Source organism: Lynx rufus, unplaced genomic scaffold (genome assembly GCF_022079265.1).
Source record: "Lynx rufus isolate CCGP_SWC_20201006 ecotype Redwood Valley unplaced genomic scaffold, mLynRuf1.p SCAF_20, whole genome shotgun sequence".
Lineage (NCBI taxonomy): Eukaryota > Metazoa > Chordata > Mammalia > Carnivora > Felidae > Lynx > Lynx rufus.
Genome location: NW_025814835.1, coordinates 6,188,741 through 6,207,950, shown reverse-complemented (window position 1 = coordinate 6,207,950; position 19,210 = coordinate 6,188,741).

Sequence of the window (19,210 nt, the reverse complement as noted above, 5' to 3'; positions counted from 1 at the left end):
GCTGACCAAAATTAAAATGATAGGAGGGTATCAGTTTATAATTCCACGTAGTTTTCATTTTTCATATAAAAAGAAAACGGGCAGAAATTCCACACTGTCCTCAACAGTTTTGGAAGATTGATTGATTGTGTATAAGGCTGATTTGAGCAAATTTAGATGAGCAGGATGTCACTTCAAGCAGTTCTTCTAGCTACTGCTTCCCGGGGTTTCCACCCATGGGGAGGAAAAACAAAACAAACAAGCAAAAAAACATGGTTTGCTGGGATTTGCCCAGTTTTAGCCTGATTGTCTTCTCCATGAGGAAAATCCTCAGATCCAGGCAAACGCCAAGGGCGGATCATCCTGAGATTAGGGTGTAAAGCTGAGAGTCTGAGGGTAGTGTGTGTGTGTGTGTGTGTGTGTGTGTGTGTGTGCCTTCTCCAAATACTCCCACAAATCCAGGGAAACGCGGCAGACACTACTTAGGCGACACTAACATTTCTAGAACATTATCATCGAAAACTTACTCAAAGTTGTAACCATTCAAACACCCACATTACCCCCAAAGAACATATTAGAATAAGAAACAGGAAACACTACTAAAACAAACAGTAGGTTAATACAGTGTTTTCACGGGTATTTTTAAAATAATCTTAACTAAGACTTTTATTAGGAATACCCAGCAATAAACCGTTAATAAGGACATCTGTTGAGCGTTTAGATGGTAACTAGGCACATAAAATTTTAATCGGCAGTTTCTTCAGTATTTAAGACTATATTGCCATCAACATATTTTTCATAAAGAAAGGCACGCAATACTGTCAGTTATATTTATTACACGAAGGAACATTTTAATATAATAATGCAGATGTTTTCATTCTATAAACCCCAGTGGTACTTAAAGCCAGGATTTTATTACTTGTGCCGAGGGCCAAACAAAGCTATAAACCTGCTAAATTCTAACTCTGCGACTGCTGTTGAGTTGTGCACATTTGAGTTGTAAATTACAATATAAAGTAATCAAATATGTATAAAAATGGTAGTCATGGAAGCAGTATCCTGGATTCATAAGATTTCATAAGAAATCAAGAAAAGAATTTATAAACATCAGCATTCTGTTCCGGGCTTATGAAATTCCCTTCCCAAAATGTAACGCCATTCTAATAACTGAAGAAATGGTCTGTCAATCAGCCCTACCTGCGTTCTCTTCTTCACACCTCCTTTATTCACAACTTATCATATTAGCCACCCTCTCTTGTCTCCATCTTATACTTGGAGTGACCAAATACTCCATGTTGGGTTATTATAAAGATATTAAAAGCATTTAAGGGATCTCTCCGATGACAATTTGTAACATACACAGCATTTGGAAATATCTATTGCAAAATGACAGCGTTAAAGAATAGGAAGTCCGTCCGCTTTGAGCTAGAACAAAACAAAAGAACAACTAAAAAACAGAGCCCACACACACTGAAACACTTTGTATATGTATCGTATATGTATATTACATATGTATATTGTGTATGTATATGAATATTGTGTATGTAAGTACATAGCATAGAGATGGTCATAAGCTTGAGGATAGAGAGGCTTATTTTCTATGAATTTTTTGCTAGCCCTTATATAATCGTATTACTACTCCTCCATAACAAAAATAAATAAATTATCTTAATCACTGCCTATATTGTGAACTTTAAAACAGTACCAGCTTTTTCTTCGTATTCTTGGCAACCGCATTACAAAGTATACAATTTCTTTCATTCAGTAAAACATATTCTACATCACTGAAATGAACGAGAGCGAAAGAATGGGGCACATAGCTTCATGTTACAGACTGCCTCCAATAACCCTTTATAAAACTGAGATTTGTCCTTGTCCATTTGGAAGGAATCTACAGTTTCAGCTTTGTAAAATACTTTTCTTTCGATAGGCAACGAGTTTCAGGTCAGTTCTTAGAGTGATTCCCAGTTCTGCCACAGGTGGAACGAGTGCGTTGAGGTGACTTATCTAAGCTCCCTGATCTTCTGTTTCTTCACTCGTAAAATAATCATTTAACTTATAAAACAAACTTGTAAAATAATATCAAGCTTTGCTCAGAAAACAAGAATATCGAGCTAAGTGGACCACCAGGAGGACACGCGAGCAGATTATATGTAAGCAGGGTAGCGCCATAAATGGAACATAGAAGTATGGTAGTCACGTAGGGTTCTCAGTGATTCGCGAGGATTATTTTAATCAGATTATTTTATTGTTATGGAAAAAAAAAACCTAGAGAAGACACGTACTAAAATGTTAACAAAGCTATGAGTGTAATTACATTAGTAATAGTTTCCAGAGGAGCCCCTGGGTGGCTCAGTCCGTTCAACACCTGAGTCTTGATTTCAGCTCAGGTCATGATCTTAAGGTTGTTCCCACCATGTCGGGCTCTGCACAGGGAGTGGAGTCTGCTTAAGATTCTCTCTCTCTCTCTCTCTCTCTCTCTCTCTCTCCTTCCCCCTCTGTCTCTAAAATAAATAAATAAATAAAAATGGCTTTCAGAAAAGAGTAAGTGTCCTTTATTTTAATCATGAAATATCACTCTGTAAATACACCTTTTCTAATGAAAACCATGGACCAACTAATGAATGTGTAACATCGATACTTGTAGTCAACGTAGCTCATTCTAAATAACAAGAGCAAACACTAACCTGGCACTTACTATGTGCTAGGAACTAAGTGCTTCACACAGTGCTCCCAACAACCTTAGGAAGTACGCACAGAGAGAGTACGGAATTCACCTAGGCACAGAGCTATGTGGTGGCAAAGCTGGGACTTGAACTCAAGACAAGAGGTCTGTGCTCCGAACCCCTATGGTGCACAGGCTTTCCAAATAATGGATGGTATAAATGTTCACTGTTAGGACTACCTCAAAACACGCAGAGTGCGTTTATACCAGGAAAATGACATATCCTGCAGGATATGTCTGTGGAATTTCATTACAATTCCTGGAATAATATTGCACGCTTCACTGGTATTAAAATAAATATCTAGATTAAAAGAGTGATGAATTCATCTAAATAACTGTGAAATTCATGCCAGTTTTTTGTGTGTGCCTGTGCACGCACGTGTGTGTGTGTGTGTGTGTGTGTGCGCGCGCGTTAAGCAAAATAAAGGTGGGAGGTATAGGAAGAAATTATTGACAACTTTGGAACCTATATCAGAGCACTAAGAAACAATAAGGTGCCAGAAGTATGTGGAAATGTGACTATAAACCTTAAATACGGTTAGTTAGAAAATATGTCAATATTGGGTCACTTGGGTGGCTCAGTAGCTTGAGCTTCCAACTTTGGCTCAGGTCATGATCTTGAGGTTCATGAGTTCGAGCCCCACATCGGGCTCTGCGGTCAGAGTGGAGCCCATTTTGGATCCTTGGTCTCCCTCTCTCTCTGCCCCTTCCCTGCTTGTACTCTCTCTCCCTCTCAAAAAATAAATAAAGTTAAAAAAAAAAAAAGAAAATATGTCAATATTACCACATCTTTGAAACACCTTGTGCAAGTATTCCCAAATACGTTTGAAACTTAATGGCACAATAATCAAGTCAACTCAAAATGAACAATTTACTTGAAGTTAAGAAATTTCATTCATCATTTACCTTTGTGTTGGAGGGGGGCACAATGCTTAATCCTATACTCCAAGTAATACAAAGATGGATAAACATTGTTCCTCCCCCCCCACCCCATCTAACGGAGTTACCCAGAGGGACTGTAGTGTCACTTCCTGACACAGGAAAATAGAATGGTATACATCTTGCAGAGAAGACACTGGGTTCATCTTACGAGAGGTCAGGGTCAGTGGAAGGGAGCAGGCTATGAGATAGGAGCTTGAATGGTTATTTTTAAGAATGAGAGACATATTGTTAGGCAGAATCAGTAAATCTGAGTATGTAACTGAGAAAAAGAGTAATGAATTAATAAATTAAGGACGGAGGTTCCATCCAAAGAAGTTAGAGAAGAAGTTTGGGAGAAACTGATGTTAGAAACAGGTGGGGAAGACAATTTCAGATGGGTTGCGATCTGGCTAGCAGCAAAAGTTGGGGAAAATAAACATGCAGAGAAATTTGTCATGAGGAGCTGGGTAATTAGTTAATTCACTCGAATTTGCCTGGGCTAAGGAAAATGCAGAAATTAGGTCAACCATGGAGTGAAAGTGGAGTGGGATTGTGCATTTGAGGATTTCGAGGTTCAGAACAGCAAGTTTAGAAAAACTACATGCAGATTGTGCAACAGCCCCCCCTAAGCTTTGTCAAACCTTAATTCATAGGAACTCTCCCTGGTTCCACCACCAGAGCAATATATAGTCACAGAACATTGGAATTCAATAAGACTTCTGTTAAATTCTGGATTCATCCCATATTGGCCGTGAGTTTATTCAAGGTACTTAAATTTCTCACAGACTTACCTGTTAACGGAGGAAAATACGTTCCCTGTGCACCACCACGAAGACGAAATCAGATGTCTATATGTGTTTCAGGTCCATAGACCTTAGAGCCCATTCAGGTGTTGATGTCGTTGCACTCAGTGGAAACAGAGGAAACGGGGTGCCAGCTTATGCATGGCTATTCCCTGAAAAGACAGGATTGTAAAAAGGGAAGTGTAAGAGTCCACACAAGAAGGAAAGACAAGATTGCTCGGGGTGGGGCGGAGGGAGAGCAAAAGAAGCTAGGAAATTGGGACGAGCTCGGAAGATCAATTTTCACTGCGACACGGGATCATAAGGAGAATGAAAGGCAGAGGAAATAGGTGTGTAAAGGGGCTGGAAATTGGAGTTACGAGGGGATTTCAGGGTTTCAAGAACACGTTCAAGTAGAGCAGTGTTACGTGAGCACGGGGTCAATGACCCAGGTGGAGCAGATCGGGATTGAAGAAGAAAAGGTGGAGAAACGGATAGCCTGGGACTGATGCAAAACACACAGTTTTCCCTTGGTTTGTCCATAAAAGAACAGCTAATATTTGCATGGTGCTTCAATTTATGAGGCCATATTTTTTATACACTACTGCTTCCATACCCTTCTATTTAATCACTGTTCCCTGTGAATACTGTTTTATGGTTACAGTAATTGCCCACGCTTAGAATATCGGTCCACGACGGACAAGCGCCTGAACTGAGAACTCTGATCTTCAGAGTTCTATTGCCACCATGACTGAATCTTACTTAGCATCCCTTTGAATGCTACCTGAGAATCTGGTTTCCTCCAGAGCCATAAAAAAAAAAAAAAAAAAAATAGAAAATGAGAAGAAATATACAAAATGGGAAAAATGGTTTACACGCTTTCACACGTAACCCATGAATGTATATAGCTGGAAACTAAAGACAGAGTTATGGTCCACAACCTTTGTTGAGAGATATTCAGATCACAACAATTCACTCAGGTTCCCAGTGTTCCTACCAGTGTGGTTCTTTCTTCTCTAAGAAAAGGATCAATAAACAATCCGCACTACTCACCAAATGGTCCAGTTCCAGGACCTAATTCAAGAGCTCTCTGATATCACCTAAAATCAGCAATTCGATATTCACCATTTTTAGGCTCAGGGTGGAGCTATTCTCTGAAACATTTTAACAAGAAACATTTTAGAGTTCTAGCGGTACTTGATATATATTTATTAGCAGCTCACAACTGGTACATTTTTATAAATTTTTATTAAAGATATAATTTAAGGTAAGGTGATCATGTACTTTCTTGGTGGTCTTTATCAAATCTCTTATCAAATCTCTCTCTCTCTCTCTCTCTCTCTGCTTTTGAATGAGAGTTCTTCACCTTCAACATGTTAGACAATTTTCTTGAAAAAGGTTTATGTTAGGTTCATTTCTTCTTATCTATGATTCTATCATGTCCTAAATTAGGTTTTATGAAAGTTTAAAATCTCTTGTCATATTAAAAGACAAACCTATTCAATAAAAAATCATCCTAAGCTTGTTTGTAACCACGGCAATGCTACTCTATAAAGTCCTATCGAGTCACCCAGGCGTTGAAGTGCAAAGATAAAAGAGGAAAAACAATGTGTCAGGAGGGATCTATCATCTAAAGCAGAGCTGATGAATGAAATTGTTCAAAATTACTACTGGCTGAAGAGAAAAACAGGAAAAGAAAAAAAGACCTCCTCACATTTGAACATATTTAAAAATAAAGATTTGATTTTTTTTCTAATTCATTTCACAATATTTCCTCATTGTATAAGTCATGTAATAGGGGTGCCTGGGAGGCTCAGTTGCTTAAGGGTCAGACTCTTGATTTCGGCTCAGGTCATGATCTCGCGGTTCATGAGTTCAAGCCCTGCATTTGGCTTTGCACTGACAGCGAAGGGCCTTCTTAGGATTCTCTCTCTCTCACTCTCTGTCTCTCTCTTTCTCTTTTTCTTCCCCTCCAGCACACTCTCTCAAAAATAAATTAATTAACTCAAAAAAAAAATCATGTAGCAAAGATAGCAACCATGATTTCCCCAATTCCTTTCGAATTAACCAATTTATCTTATATGCTAGCCATTTTGGTCTATACAACTTTTTTTCTAAGATTTCTGAAAGGCCAATTGCATGCCCTTCCTTCCAAGAGGGAGCCTATAAATAGAGTTTGAAAATTTCGCAATGACCTCAGTTATTCAGCTCAAAATATTCACAGGTAATGGCCATCTATGCTGGCAAATCTTGTTTTCGACATCTGTACTATTTAAATGATATAGAAAAGTACTTATGGTCTAATTTCCTAGGTGATGAGTGTGTGCGTGTGTGTGCGTGTGTGTTTAGAAACCACTGGAACAGAAAACATGGCTAGGATACAAGTAAAAAGAAGTCACACAGGAAAAAAGAAAAAGAAAAAGAGTTCCTTGCTCTGTTTTTCCTTGTTTTTAGTTTTTCTTTGTAGTGTAGAGCATTATACATCCCTTGTTTTATTTTCAAATTTCTTAAGAGAGCCATAATCACTTTAAGGAACCCCCTTGCTAGTATATATTAGTGGATCATAAAAAGATAAGTGGAAGATTAATTAGAAAGGACTCCTGTAGCCCCTTTCCTTCCCTCTCCGAACCCCATCCAGTGAGCAGTTGGGAAAGTTATGAAGACCATGGTCCGGGAAGGTTGATACATAGCAAATGAAGAGAGATGGTTTTGACTCCAGAACATTCCTCATCTGCTTGGCACTAGTTTGACTTGTAGTTTTGTGTGGGGAATAAGCCTGAGCTTGCACCAATGGTTAACAAGGCATAAAGAATTGGAAAGTCACAGGGTGAACACACCCAAGTTTGGGTAAACGAGATTAGGTAAATGGGGCAAAGGTCCCCAGTATAGGACAAAGGTATAGGAATAGGAAATCTGAGGATGAAAACCTCCAAGATGAGGTAAACAAGATTAGGTATTCAGGGCAGAAATGCCCCCCAACTTAGTCCAATGGCAGAAAGGTGATTTCACAGGAAGGAAGGACCAAAATAGGTAAACAGGAAAACAGGACTTTAGACCACAGCAGGGCGAAGTTGCCCAGAGGGGAGCTAATTAGCAAAAGAAAGGTGCCTTGTTGACCCTGAGATAGCAAGCTGTCTTTCTTGTCCCCTAGGCCAGTTTAGGTAAACAGAGGTGGGGCCTCCTGTCTGCTGTAAACAATCATCTGCCCAGCTCCAGGATTTTGTTTTGTATTGACCTAAACCCCTAACCACGTATCTTCAAAACCCCCCTTTTCCCCACGCCCATGAGTTAATGCTCAGAGTTTCATTGCCTCTTTGCGCACGTCCATCACGCTTGCAAGTCTTCTGATCCTAATAAAAATGGAGCAAGGACTCTTACTCGGGGTTCTTGTCTCCTCCCAGACAGTAGCCTGTCACATTTTCAATCCTGCGCCCTGCTCTCTTGCTGGACAAGAGAGAACTTGAGACCCAGAGTCCAGGATAGTTTTGTTTCATTTTCTGTTTTGTCTTCTTTCTTGGAAGGTCTTCTCAGCACTGAGCTCAGACTTCACTGGAAAAGCCCTACCTGAGGGGAAGAAAGTCACACAGCATCGCAAAACAAGACCATTGTAATATTTCGATGTTACTGTTTCCAGACTTAACATTGCTTTTTTTTTTTTCCTTTTTTTTTTTTTTTTCACCCTCGCCTGGAATAGTGATGTTTTTACTTGGTGGGGAAAAAGCAGAATCCTGTTTTTATAAAGTTTTGATAAAAAGTTCTCCAGATCGTACTGACCTCTTTCTAGGACCCAGCTGCAGTTACTGACCTCCCTTCTCAGGTTCATTATATGCTGGCTGGAGGTTCACCTGACGCCCTCCTGAGCGTCCGTTTCATTTTCAAAGGGTACTGAGGATACAGCGGATGCCTTCACTACCGGTCTAGCCCCTTGAGCAACAGCAGCGTCGTCCAGTTTCTGATGAAGCACACTGCATTCGGTCGCACGCAGCCCCGGACAGGGAACATTTCCGCGTGACTCCCGCGCTTCCTGGGCTTGCTGAACGCTCGGTGACAGGGAGGAGGGAGGATCAGGACCTGAGCTGCTCCCCGGGGCCACCCTTTACCCATCGAAATTCTAAACCATGCATTAACAAAAATGCTGAGACGAACAGAGGAAGTTTTAGCCTAATAGTGTATAATCTTCAACCAGGAACCTGCCGTTTGGGGTCATTCTGTCATCCATTTCCTTCCTATTACTTCCCACTCTTCTCTCAAATCCAGTAAAAAAAGCCTATTCACGTATTTCTAACACATCCTAAGAGGTGAGCAATCAACTATTTCCTGTTTTCTTACCATCCTCATTTTATTCATCACCTTTTATGACGTAATACACGTGCAATGCTATCTATGTATAATAAGCTAACTGATTGCTAAAAATAAGTACATTTTAGTGTGCATTCTCCTAAGTGTAACAGTGTTCTCAAGTGCAACTTCACTGAATCTTGCTACATAAAAAAAAAAAAAAGAAAATTAAAGCTGCCTTCAGTTTAATTCTGTCTCTGGAGGCAAAAGGACTGTTAAACTAATAATAAAATTAGGGGCTTAAAGTGGAAGGCATGGTAAATTAGTAACTTACACTCAAATATTTACACACAATAAAACAGCATGGTCAAAGTCTTTTAATTAACAAATTATTCTAAGCAACAAACTCTACATTTATAAGATATGTGGTAGAAAACGTTGAGTGGTGACCCATTAAACTCCACGTATGATAAGAACAACACTAAATTAGATAATATTTTTGGCAAAGGCCCTTCATATTTTTTTGGTAGTGAAACATCATGACTCGATTTCCAATGTATTCTTGTAAGTAGAAAATTGATGCCTTGACTTAGAATCGAGGAAAATGTCTTATTAAAATTGATGACAGGCATCCTCAGATATGAAATAAAAGAATTAAAGGCATACAGTTATTAAATTTAATTTTTTATCAGAATATGCTATTTAGAGACACGCACCATGTTGTTTTCAAGAGGGGCTAATATCAAAAACCTGCTCGATCAGGATATATGTCATCCGGAAGGGATAAAAAAACACTATCTCACGCGGAAAAGTTTTGAAATTCTTACTTTACTGCATGTTATCCAACACTCATGTGTAAAATAAGTACACGTTGGGCTTTTGATATTTATCTTTACTAATTGTAACTTGACTTCATGCATGAGGTGTTCTGGGTCAGAAGCAGTTTTATCAACAAGCGCATCACCCCCCTTCTTTAGAAGAAGACACCATGAGAGCCAGGCCACCTGTCCCATGCAGTAGCCAGGTGCCCCACGGCGGAGGGACAAGGAAAACTGACTTGTCCTTGCTTTCAAGGGGCTAGAGGCTGCTGTTCCTCTCCTCTCTGAAAGCATATGTCCTTGGAAATGTAATGGTTCTGAAATCTAACCCTAGCCCTTCGGTATGTCAATAAAATCTCTCCAGGATCCATCAAGAGTCTGTTTTGTTTTGCTTTGTTCTTTTTGGGTTTATTTATTTATTTGGAGAAAAATAGAGGGAGATCAAGCAGGGGAGGGGCAGAGAAAGAGAGAATCCCAAGAAGGCTCCTCACTGTCAGCAGAGAGCCCAACACGGGGCTTCAACCCATGAACCAGGAGATCATGACCTGAGCCGAAAGCAGAAGTCAGACACTTAACCAACTGAGTCACTCAGGCACCCCAAGAGTCTCAGCTTTTAAGATCAAGATAGGTCGGGGGCATCTGGGTGGCTCAGCTGGTTGAACAACCGACTTTGGCTCAGGTCAGGATCTCATAGCTCATGGGTTCGAGCCCCACGTCGGGCTCTGTGCTGACAGCTCGGAGCCTGGAGCCTGCTTGGGATTCTGTGTCTCCTCTCTCTCTCTGCCCCTCCCCAACTTGTTCTCTCTCTCTCTCTCCCCCCCCCCTCAAAAATAAATAAACATTAAAAAAAATAAAAAGATCAAGATAGGTCAGTCTCCAAGTTCCGGGGCTTATTGCAATTTTCATCTCTTCTATAGACCAGCAAGGGAGCCATGGATGAGAAACTCCTAGCTGACCAGTGCTGGGGCACCGACTCATCTTTCAGGAGTCTGGCTCAGGCAGCTATCAGGCAAATCACAGTCCCCATGCAGGCCCCACTCAGAGTCACAGTGTGATGGTGTGTCGTCCCAGAGGTCCAGCCAAGGGCTGGAGCCCAGAGTCTATGCAGAGGCAGGGGCACCCAAGGCCAGGACCCAGCGGTGAGCTGCAGCAGGAACAGGTAGCAAGTCTATCACCTTCCAGGAAGCCAAAGACCACCCCCCCACACACAAACACCCCATCAAACTCCCAGGCAATGACAGGGACAGCAAGGCATGGAATCTTGGGTCTCCCACCCCACGTCTGCCAAGGTCCAAGACACTAGCATCTTGAACATAGGGTTCCCTTGCACCTCCTTGCAGTTAATTGTTCCTCCAGGCAGAGAGGCATCCAGAATTCGTTCCAGGAGATCTTTCTGCCTGTACCTCTAGCTTTTTCCCTGGAGAACAGCCTCAGAGCCTCCATTGTCCTCTCTTTCTGACCCAGCTCAACCGTCAGCACCCTGTAAGAGGGGAGCCGGGTTCTCCACCCAAGCCCTTCAATCAAGAAATGTTCTCTTTTGGACACTGTGGTGTTGTTGGCCTTCATTTCTTGGAGACCAACATAGGTCTCCAAGTTCTAGGGCTGCATCTCTTACCATAAATACTGACGAAGAAAGTGCTATGGTCTCAGGTATTCTGGGACTTAGACCAGGCTGTAACCATTTGGCCCTATCCGGGACAAAAGAGAAGCCTTATTATCTATCTTTTCCTTTTGGGGTCAGAGAAATCAGCTATATAAGTGGCTACAGATGTAATTCTTGTGATATTTAAAGAGCCTTTAGCCCTGTGAAAACCAGGGAAGTTTCATTTTCCCATAGTATCCCTCAATATTAAGTAATTCTACTTAATGGATCTAATTATATTAGAAGAAATTGAAGAATGATAGCTCTTTATTGTAAAACTTGTATAGGGGCGCCTGGATGGCTCAGCCGGTTAAGCGTCTGACTTTGGACAGGTCATGATCTCATGGTTCATGAGTTCGAACCCTGGGTCGGGCTCTGTGCTGACAGCCTGGAGTCTGGAGCCTGTTTCAGACTCTGTGTCTCCCTCTTTCTCTGTCCCTCCTCCACTCATGCTGTGTCTCTTTCCCTTTCAAAAATAAATAAACATTAAAAAAAAATTGAAAGTACTTTATATATATAAAAGCACAATCAAACAGTTAAACAAAAGAGACATTCAACTTTGAAACAGAGAAAAGGGGTCAGTTCAGATATCTTTTAAGCATTTAGAAAATATATTTTAAAATCATACTCATGTCAAATCATACATCAAGAGAATTGCTACTAAGTGAAATAACTACTCCCTTTTTGTTTATTAATTCATGGCAAATCTATACTTTTTAAGAACAACAACAACAACTATGCACGGTATACAGATTGAATAGAACATGTTTCCCTGTGCTTTCTCCAATTAATGAGAACACATTAGGGGTCATGCAATGATAATTTAAATCTATAGTCTTATATATATATAACTGAGAATGGTTCTCATGTTTCTTTACTTACCTCATAGCAATGCAAATTGCTAACGATAGGTCACTGGGATAGATAATTTGCAAGATGCATAATTTGGTGTCATATGTTTCATACGATACCTCTTTTATTAATTTCAAATTCCTGATATGTACAAGCATACTTTATCCTATGAGACTCCATCATTAGAGTTAATATATGTGGAGAACTGGCCAGTGTCTAGCATATCATTAACACATAATAAATCACAGCATTTGTTGTTAGAGTACTGTTTGCTCATGCCTTTTGCAAACATGGGAAAAAAGTAAAGTCAAGTGCAGAAAAAGGAAGGTTTCTTTATGGGAAAAAAAAACAAAAACAAAAACAACCATAGCTTAGGGCCCTGATGATATAGCATCTAATTAGGTGAGTCATTAACACCTCATGATACTAAGGCTTACCTACCTAAGTGTTAAGTGCATTTCAGAAAATCAGGGCAGTTTTCTTCTATAGTAAGGTACGGAAGGTAAGGAAGAAAGTATTTTAGAAGTATCGCATGCTAAAATTATGCTCAGTTGCCGAGTAGGGTGTAGAAAATGACCTGGGCACTCAGGTCCTGAAAACAAGCTCCGTGAAAAGGCACCTAATGAATACAGATGCTCTTCTAGCCTCATTACTGCCTACAAGCCTGCACGCTTGCTACTCCCCACACGCTTTTCCTTTATCATACGGGACACTGTCCTGACTCCTGATGTCATTTAGCTGATCTAGAAACGGACATTTAAAAATGCAAAGGACCCTCGTGTTCCCGGTTAATCGACATTCCCTGTTGACATTTCCAACAGCGTATTTGCAAGGAAGTTGCTTTTTAACCAAATGGCTGACCAGCCATCCAAAAACGGACCGCGCCTCCCAAATATGGAATTCGATACGGGAATATTAATAAATGCCTTTGGAGTTCACTGAAGCGCTTTGTACACTCCCTTTCTAGCCACAGGGGTGACTATTAGAGAGATGGCTTGGACACTCCTAGGAAAAGTCATAAGTTGTGCTGATGGAGGACCAAATGCAAGGGCAAGAACGACTGCAGCCTGGGCCTTGCGTCATATATCTTTCTGCCAGGAGAGCCAAATCTTTTCTGCAGACAGCCACGCACTGACATTGCTAACTTCCTTCTTAACCACATCAGTTAGAAAAAAAAAAGGGGGGGAGGGGGGCATTATTTTCATCAGGTGGTCTTGCAGAGGTGTAGAGATGAGCTATTTGTTGGTCCTAGCCTATCAGTTACTCCAAGAAAGTTTTCTCATTAAGAGAAAACAAACAGACAGACAGACAGACAGACAATCAGTCCTAACTGGGATTCTTACTTACAACCCAGAAAAACCCAGTAAGCAGAGAGAGTTGATCCTTTCAGCTAGGAATGGAATGGGGCCACCATACCAGTCGTGGAGGGTTCTCGGTGCCTATCAAGGGAAAAGATAAGATCACGACAGGCAGTGGCACACATTTTGTTAGGTCATACTTAAACAGAGTGGCATGAGAGAGGCGGTGCTTCCCGGCATGGGACTGGTCAGAAGTGTCTGGCCAGGGGGTAGCCGGGCAGAGTGGGAGGGGCAAGGGAACTTCCGGGAGAGAAAATAAAAGACAAGCTGGAGTCCCAAAGGTGTTGCCCAGCAGCATGGTGGGGGGTCTCCGGTCACAGACTCTGAAGGACAACAGCTGCTTGGGTCTTGTCATCACAAGAGTATTCCATCAATGGTCTCTAGATGCTGAGTGTAGGTTGTGCAAAGCAGGCAGGCGCTAACATGGCAAAAGGTCTACTTTTCTCCTCTTCCGGACTAGTGGAAAACCACTGAACGTGTAAAATTTTGAATCTGGAGCTTGTGGGGTTTTGAGCTAGTGGGTGTCAGCTTCTTGGGAAGTGGCCAAAAATGCCTGGAAGCCAATATACAGAGCGCCTCTTTGGCTCATTTATGTAACAAGCCACCGTCTCGAAAACAATGAGAATGACAGTCCTCAGTGCCACCTCTTGAGTCTGAGGACTTTTGCCAAAATGATAGAGTAGTGATAAAAATGAAGATCCAGAAAACACAGTATTCATACAAGTCCAAGCAGAGAATCCCTAACACTGAACGTTTTACAAATTAATGACCTTGTCCTTGATCAAGCACTTAAAAGAAAAGCCTCTCATATCCGGTTACTTTCATGTTATTACCGTTGTGCATCGAGTCCCATCTGCCACTTCCCATTGAATAGTTTATCTGCCTTCCAGTGCGTTTTCTCCTTATTCTTTCCCTAGGCAGTATCTCCAGAACAAATTTTCTCTTCCTTTCCTCCAAAAGCTGCGTGACGCATCTCCTCTTTACTTTTTCTTTGCAGGAAATCTCCATAATAGTTGCCCTTTTCCTGGTAAGAATCCTTCAAAAGCGGCTCAGCAGGAAATATTAAGCTCTTCTTTTCATCCCTATACGCTCTGGCATTTCGTCCAACGTCATGACATTGCTTAACGTTCCTGAGCTACGGGAGGGGCCGGAAGAAATAGAGGCTCCACATGCGACCCATGGGACCCAGGGACACAATGGCTGGTGAACACTGAAGCTGAATTAGAACATCAGAACATACTCTCCCCAATTCTCCGCCACCAAGTTGAAGAGCCCCAAGTAACAAGTTAGAGCGTTTTATTGCGGAAGGCAAAACTACCCAGGGAGACCCTCTCCACGGCACAGCGGAAAGGGGAGCTTTAAAGCTAAAAGTGAAGCCGATATTGAAAAAAAAAAAAAAAATCTTCGACTACAATAACTCACCCTAAATACCAGTTAATGGTGGAAGAATTTGAAGCATGTGGTATATTCAGAGTAACCAGAGCCACAATAAATTACGAATTCAGCTCCACCCCTGATAAGGCTGATTCAATACTCTGCAATAAAGGCCTAACAGAAGAAAAGCCTGCCAACTTCCAGGCTTAATAAATATCTCTTAAAAAAGAGATATCTCTCTATCAATGAAAATTTATAAGGTGCAAAAATGAAATGAAACCAAACGAAACAAAACAAAACAAGGAAAGGAAAGGAAAACAAAACCCACGTCCACGAACAAAACAATCAACATAATCAGGGTCAGGTATGACACAGATATTAGAATTATCAAGAAAGGAATTAAAAAATTCATAGTTAATATGTAAAAAGCTTTAATGGAAACAATGGAAACATGAAAGAGCATGAGGGTAATTTCATCAGAGAGACGGAAACTATAAGAAAAAAAAATGAGGGGCAGGTGGATGGCTCAGTCGGTTAAGTGTCTGACTTTGGCTTAGGTCATGATCTCATGGTCTGTGACTTCGAGCCCCGCGTCGGGCTCTGTGCTGACAGCTCAGAGCCCGGAGCCTGCTCGGATTCTGTGTCTCCCTCTGTCTCTGTCCCTCCCCCACTCACGTTCTGTCTCTCTCTCTCTCAAAAATAAATAAACATTAAGAATTTAAAAAAAGAAAAAAATGAAATTGCTAGGAATAAAAAAAATAGTACAAAATATTTTTTCTTGTATTTTTTTTAATGTTTTTATTTATTTTTGAGAGAGAGAGAGAGCGAGCAGGGGAGGGGCAGAGAGAGAGGAAGACACAGAATCCGAAGCAGGCTCCAGGCTCTGAGCTGTCAGCAGAGAGCTGGACGTGGGGCTCGAACTCACGAACCATGAGACCATGACCTGAGCCGCAGTCAGACACTCAACTGAGTGAGCCACCCAGGCGCCCCATAAAAGATGTTTTTTTATAGGCTCATCAGGCTCAACTTTGTCAAGAAAAGAATCAGGAATTTAAACATAGATGAAAAACATTATCCAAAATTAAAACATAAGGGAAAAAAGTGAACACACACATACACGTGCACACCTATGTGGGAAAACACCAAATATTATTAAAATACGTGAAATTGGAGACACAGAGAGAGAGAGAGAGAGAGAGAGAGAGATGGGGACAAAGAAATATTTGAAGAAACAATTCCCAAATATTTCCTAAAATTATTAATAGATACAAAAGCACAGATCCAACTAGCTCAGAAAATATCAAGTGAGAAAAATAAAATGCACATCTAGGGGCGCCTCGTTAGCTCAGTTGGTTAAGCGCCCAACTCTTGGTTTTGGCCCAGGTCATGATCTCGAGGTTGGTGGGTTCTAGCCTTGCATAGGGCTCCACACTGACAGCGTGGAACCTGCTCTGAGATCATTTCTCTGCCCCTCTCTCTGTCCCTCCCCTGTGCTCTCTCTTTCAAAATAAATAAATAAACTTTAATAAAATGTGCCCTTGGATTTATCCAAGTCAAACTGCTAAAAAGCAAAGCCAAGAGAAAATCTTACTGGCAAATGAGGACAAATAAATATTACCTGTCACAGGTAATAAGTACAGACTTCTCATCATAAGCCCAGGTAAGCAGGAAGACAAGTGGTTGAAGTGTTGAGAAAATATAAAAACCCAACAACCCAGACTCTATAGCCAGTGAAAGAATCCTCCCGAAATCAAGAAGAAACAAAGGCTCTGTGACCAAGATACACTAGGAGAATTTATTGCCAAAGACTCGCACTCTGAGGGATTTTAAAGAAAGGTTTGAATGCAGAGGAAATGGAAAACCAGATGGAAACAGGGATGTAGACAAACAAAGGAGGTGTGCCAGAAATGGAATAAGTTACAGTAATTTTAAAATTTATTTTTTCATATTATTGATTACTCTAAAGGATGACTTCACTGTCTAAAGCAAAAATAACAACATATTTTGTGTTTGTGATGTATGTAAAAGTAAAATATATGACACAAATCTCAAAAAAAAAAAAGTGGCAGGGAGGAATTAAAGGTATAGTGTTTCAAGGTCCTTAAACTACATGTAAATTATTTGAAGGTAATTTGATTAATTAAGGTGTATATTTTAAATCGCAGGGAAATCACTAAAAGCAATTTTAAAAGAGAGTTATAAATAATGACCCAAGAGTAGAGATAAAATGAAATCATAAAAAATAATCCAAAACAAAGGTAGAAATAGATGAAAAAAATAACAAATAAAATAAAATATAAAACAGTTAGCAAGATGATAGATCTTAACTCAACTATATGAATAATACCATTAAGGTAAATGGTCAAAAACCACCAATTAAGGGACAAATTGTGAGACTGGTGGGGAGAGGAAGGAATATGTCCCAGCTGTAGATTGTCTACAAAATAACACACTTTATGTAAAGGCATAAATGGGTTAAAGGTTAGGGGATATGTTTCAACACTAATCAAAATAAAGCTGGAGTGGCTACCTTAATGTCAAACTTATCTTCTGAACAAGGACCTCTGCTTGGGATAAAGACAGACATCAATCACATAATGACAAAATACTAATCGTCCAAGAAGACATAAGAATCTTTAACATGTATGCACAGAGTTTGAAAGTCCATGAGGCTCAAACTAAATTTGAAAGGAAAAATAGGAATTAAAATAGCCAAACAATTTTGAAAAGGAAGACAGAAAGCATTGGGATGATTCACACTTCTTTATTTCTGGACCTGGCAGAAAGCTGTAGTCTAGACACTTTAGACAGGCATATGAATGACACAGAAGAGATTCTAGAAGGAGACTCACACATACACACTCAATTGATTTTCCACACAGTCACAAAGACATTCAATGGAGAAAGCATAGTCTTTTCAACAAATGCTGTGGGAACTTACGGATATTCTTATGCAGGAAAATAAACATCCATCTATATGTACACCTTGTTCAAAAATTAATTTAACATGAATCATAGAAAGTGCTGTGTTTGTAAATGTGTAACAACCAGCTCTGTTGGGGGAAGAAAGAGAGCTTCACATTTTTGCATTTGTTGATTTTCAGAGTACGAATAACACTGACGTGGCTTACCTTCAGTTAATAATATCATCAGAAAATTCACAAAAGTCTATGGCTTTAACAACTGGTTCTTGAGAGCCAATAGGGTCTAAGTATCCGGAGCACAACACTTACTCCTAAATGAAAGACATAAACTAGAAATGACCAAGAAGAATTGAAAGGAGAAAATGTCGTGCCCTTGGATAAGGCAAAGATTTCCTAAATACAGCTACAAAAGCATGAGCCGTAACAGTCACAGGTTCTCACCCAAATGTAAAGAAAACCCGGCTTTAAATAAAACCTGCACTTGGATGTTTATGGTGGCAATATCGGTAATTGTTGAAAAAGAGAGTACTGGTCAGCAGTTAGAAGAAATGAACACTTATAGACACAAAAATGTACTTTATTTTATTTATTTTTTTATTTTACTTAAATCCAAGGTAATCAACATATAGTGTAATAATGGTTTCAGGAGTAGAAGTGAGTGATTCATCACCTCCATATAACACCGAGGGCTCATGGCAGAACTCTAAAGCTGCATAGATCAGTGGGTTCTAGAGATTGGGCATGGAAGGGAAGGCTGACTATGACGGGTAGGTTGGAATTGTCGAGAGCGATGACACTGCTCTGTGCCTTGACTATGGTGATAGCTAGACCCCACAGCCGTATCAGAACTCTCAGAACCGTAACTTACAAAGCTGGGTTTTCCTCTGTGTACATTATGGTTTAATAAAAAATGGGAAATATCTAAATATTCTACAAGTTTTAAAGAAATGAATGAATAACCAAACATATAAAGCAAACTATAGCCACCCAAATATAGCACATGTATTTGTTTAGGTACAACATGGCTTATGCATTGGCCTCCAAGTTATCCTGGAAATCAGACTAAAGTTGCCTTTTTTCATACTACTACTAGTTTTTCTTTGAAAATTACATACGCTGCAAGGGATAAATTGTGACAGGCTGGGACCAAACGAGTGGTTACTGGGCATGTCTTCTGTGACTTCACGACTAATCCGTGTTCAGCTGGGACAGTACATGCACTTTTACAAGGGACGATGGAGGAAGGTGTGAAAGCAGAATGTTAAATGTCAACATTACATAATTCAGCTTCTCCACACTATGCGTTCTTATATTCGTGTTGTAACAGCCTCATCAGAGCGATTTAGATTTGATCTTAGCACTTTAATTCTTGGGGCACCTGTGTGGCTCAGTCGGTTGAGCGTCCAACTCTTCACCCCGGCCAAGGTCAGGATTTCATAAACCAAACCATGAGATCGAGCCCCACATTGGTCTCTGTGCTGACAGCACGGAGCCTGTTTGAGATTCTCTGCCTCTTTCTTAAAATAAATCAGCATTAAAAAAAAATAATTCTTAAAA